This window comes from Lolium perenne, chromosome 7 (assembly GCF_019359855.2).
Source record: "Lolium perenne isolate Kyuss_39 chromosome 7, Kyuss_2.0, whole genome shotgun sequence".
In the NCBI taxonomy this organism is placed as follows: Eukaryota; Viridiplantae; Streptophyta; class Magnoliopsida; order Poales; family Poaceae; genus Lolium; species Lolium perenne.
The window spans coordinates 204,866,942-204,871,391 of record NC_067250.2 but is presented as its reverse complement, the minus strand read 5'-3'; the positions used below and the strand labels follow the sequence as shown (position 1 = coordinate 204,871,391).

Sequence of the window (4,450 nt, the reverse complement as noted above, 5' to 3'; positions counted from 1 at the left end):
ATTAATTTCACCAAAACGGATCTATATTATAGGTGGTTTAGCCAGAACTTGTTTCAGTAGCTTCGTAAAGTTGTAAATATAGTTACTTGAATCAACTGGAAATTATACATGGATCAGTCTAATCCAATCAACCAGAATCAATGAATGAATTCTAACAGCAAATTGTGGTACCAAAACACTTAAAAGCCATCAAAGACATTCCAAGGAAACATGTTTAGCCAGATATCTAAAACTGGTATTAGATGGTTTAGATAGCCCATCAATCAAGTATCCCTGAACCTTTCAGTTTTAGCTAATTGTTTCAGCCATCTTCTTATGAAGATCGGGATTGCATAAAGAGCTCACCGCTGAGATAGTTAGTACCTCTCATAGCATCATGCCAACCTCACACACCTCGTTGCAGTGGAAGGTGAAGGTATCGTACATAGAAGATTAAGCTAAATCACATGGGAGTGGTTCCGTACCTGGAAATGTCAATTTGTCATCATCATCTTTCCAGAAATTAGAGGTATGGCTCCATTGAGCTATATATGCTCCAGAATTGCAGCAATCAGTTAATGAGGTCTTAACTTGGGCTTATAGCCTTACGTGATAAGCATGAGACCTCTGTCAAAAGGAGTTTCCATCAAGTCTGAGATGTTGCCATCAGGTGAAAGCTCTCTCAAAAAACACAAAAAACAAATTATTTGATACTACATTGACATAGGACCAAATTAAACAACCATAAGCATAGCCGGATGGAAGTACACTCCAATTTTTAAGTTCTATAAAAGAAACAGCTAGCAACTTCAGATATACAGAGAAGCACTGAAGTATGACTGACAACTTAATTCTGATGTTAGTCTGAACCTTATTAGCATCTTTTTGACATGTACTGGAGCATGGCTTTACTCACCATTTTGGCATGGGAGGTTTCTCCAAGATAGAAAGAGAGGAAGTAAACACTTGTAGAGTCATAGGCATGTTTAGTTCAAAGTTGGAGTGTTGCATTCTCAAATATAACACCGCCACTTGCGACCCAAGTGAATGGGTAACACCCAGAATTGAATAAAGTTACTTATGGTAGATATTAATCATCTATTTGCAAAGGCGCAAAAATGACATGAAACAAATAGCTGTATCAGGTTACGTACTTCCAAGCAGCCCTGCATGATGCCACCATGGAGAGGAGGGAAGCTCTCGTTTTATGTGTAGGTAGCCAATGGAGCTATTACTTTTGCAATACAGATGGATGCACTGAACACTTTAATTAGTTCTACACCTGAATAATTGATATGTAGTAGTGTTTCTCGGTTAATAATTTCTTATACGAATCCATAATCAAATCTAATCTGTTATGTGGCATGATATGAAAAAAAGCTAACCTTAGAGAGTTCAACCGGACAGCTTCTACAAAAAATGTACAAGTGTTTCATGCGTAGTATTTATATCCCTAAGTCTATTTTCTGGCCTATAATTAAATGTTGTGAACAATATTACTCACTTCAGCTTATATTTAAGATTTTTGGACCAACAATTAAATCACTTGCTTGAACTCTTAGGTGATTGGCTGTGTGTTATGACGATCCATGGCAGTGCAGGTTCGAAAGGCTTTAGCCTTGATTAGGTTGCTGGTTTCCATTGGCATCGAACGCATGCATAAGGAAGCATTATTGATGCAGCTAATAGAGAAGAACTTCATGGAAACAGAATTACCCCTCAGGGTCCAGTGCAATATTCTCTTCACAACAGGGCGTGATTTCTATGTAAATAAACAATCTAGCGCTTCATGAATAAAGAAGACCATATAAGTAAGAACAAAGCAAACTGGTAACCACTGAGAAAGGGATTTATTTTGGGTAAATCAGTATAAAGAATAAGTAGTTAAATGAAAAGGCATTATATGTCAAGTGCAACTCTGCTTTGAAAACAAAATTTCTTAAATTCTAACACAGGACTTCTTCGGTGGTATTGGAAGGCATACAAAAAACAGACCAATATTTTCCATTTTTTAGATGGATAAAGCGTGCACCCAATCGTATTGCAGTTCTTTAAGAATATTCTTCACAGTGCATTATTAGATGCCTACTCTAGTAGTAAAAAAGTCCAACGAATGAATAATATACTTATATAGCAGCAAGTGAAGGAACAAAGTAGAAGCTGGTAACACAGGGGTAACGGTGGAGTTTGGTACCTTACCTAGATAACATCGTTGGGTTCAGGCTCAGTGACCATATTGCACGGAGCTTGCATCAATTAACATGAATCCACGATCCATCAAACACTTCAGTATTGTACCATCAAAGCCGAGTTTAAGTTCTGAAGGTGTAAGAAATAAATATTCAACTAATAAGATTATCCAGGAGGAGCTAAGAAATAAATATTCAACCGAGTCTCATGATGATGAATTACATGATGTATGCTACCCCAAAGGGCAAATTTCGTGAGCGGAAGATCTGAACCTGGCAGTAAACCTATCAACCTGTATACAATAAGATTAGATGAAAATTGATTTTCAGATCACGTGCTGCAAAATATACATGCTTAGAAGTTTCTTCTGGTCCTCTTAATTTTCACAAAAAAAAATCAACATGCTAAAAAAAGAAAAGCTGGGAGAAGACCAATGCTCGAGTAACAACCCATAGCAGTCTTTTTCCTGGCATTTCTTTGCCACTTGTGCAAGACCACCATCTATTGGCTGAAGCATCGCAAACCATGCAGGAATCAGTATGCACTAAGTTGTTCCTAATTCCTAGCCAAGTGACTTAGCTTGGATTATCTCCTAATAACTAACAACACACAAGATTCAACTATTTATATGGACTCGATGTTCAGATTTTCTCTCGTGCAATATGACTGGTTGCTAGAGAATATAAACGGAGGGAGAATGGATAGTTAATTCCAAGCCTAGTGAAGGAAGTCTAGTTATCACATGACAGCGGGTGCGCGACAAGCAAAACAAAACAACCAGTAGCAACATTGTTGGAAGCCCTTCCAACCTTAGCAGCATCAGATTATGAGATTTTGACTATTCATGTACATAATAGAAAGGTTAGGGAGATAAATACTTCTTTATGAACGTATATCTTAAAAATAGATGAATATATGTATGTAGCACGCATGTAACAGAATTTGAATGGCACAACAGTGAGATGAGAAATTACATCAGGTAGGGTAATCTCATGCTAGTGTACATCTGGAACTATGTCATCACATTATTAACCTCATTTGCCAAATAAAATCGCACAATGAGTTATTTGCAATATTGCATCATCTTTCAAACAATGCCTTTTTGTTAATTCAGTACGTTTAAAAAGAAATGCATCACATATTAAAAATCTCAAATACTATGTCCTTACACTGAATTATTAATGAGATGGGATCGACTTCCGAACTTCTAATCAAAGTAGTTCATAGGATCCAAGCTAATAAAAAGTTCTAAGTGTTTCTGTCTTTGATTGATCACCAACAGATTTCTGCCTATCTTCACAAAGATAAAGAAACTCATGCCTTGAATATGGTGGATACTGTTCAAAAGGCATGTGAGCACACCAGGAAACCATTATAGCGTAAGTATGTTTGCTAAATATCAATAGTAAATAGGTAAGGGGATGCAGTTTTGGCTCCCGAGTCCATATACTCCCGCTTTGCTGGACTAATCACTTTACCTAGACATCCGTGTGTGGCAGGGTTACAATTTGCTCGACGACGCGCAGAAAATGCAGGTATAAGAGAGGCTCGCGTAGTCGTACGCAAGTACGGATGAGAGAGATGTATCCTAATAAATTCGCTCGTGAACGAGCACGGACGGGAAAGGTAACGATTGTGAAACATGAGCTAGCAGTAACAGGTACATTTGTACACGATTTTCCTTCTGAGCGGAGCGTTGTACTCTTGGCTGACGACCTGAAGCACTGGCCGCCAACAGCAGATCAGCTTGGCGAGGATGCTGAGGCCTCATGTAAACCCATCCGGGAAATGGTCGCCGCCACGGTAGGAAGATTTGAGAAATGGAATCAACGACCAACAAAACATGGAGAGGATTTACTAGCAGGAAAAAAAAACAATGAAGAGCCAGGTCGGAAACGTTAACAAGTACGAGCCGGCGCTGTCTCAGGGGTCACCGTAGAATTGAGAAAGCACGCATCAGAGACACACCTGAATTTTTTTGTTGTTGTTGCGCCATCGGCATGGCCTTGGGCTGGGGCTGGATTATCACCAAATTATGCACCACCGTCTCGGTACTTCCTTTGAGCATACACAGTTGCAACAGATCCTGGGCCCGTCTCTCCTTCACTCCTTTGGCCGGAGCTGCTAGAGCGGGGAAGAGAGGCCGGAGGGGAGAAATATGCGGATGAATTCATGAAGAGGCAAGAGAAAGGGGAACGAGGAAGAAGGTAGCTGCACACTTTACTACGCCTGCCCACATGGGCCCAAGCACTATTCAAAAATGATATACAAGGGGAATACG

At 39.4% G+C, this 4,450-nt stretch overlaps 1 long non-coding RNA gene across 1 annotated transcript; it reads right to left on the bottom strand.

Moving 5' to 3' along the window:
- Window positions 1–326: 326 nt before the first annotated feature.
- LOC139833314 (uncharacterized) lies at window positions 327–2,468 on the bottom strand. Its single transcript, XR_011748782.1, has 3 exons — window positions 2,392–2,468; window positions 589–2,298; window positions 327–464 (listed from the first exon to the last, which is right to left on the bottom strand). It is a non-coding gene; the product is annotated as an uncharacterized lncRNA (long non-coding RNA).
- Window positions 2,469–4,450: the final 1,982 nt, after the last annotated feature.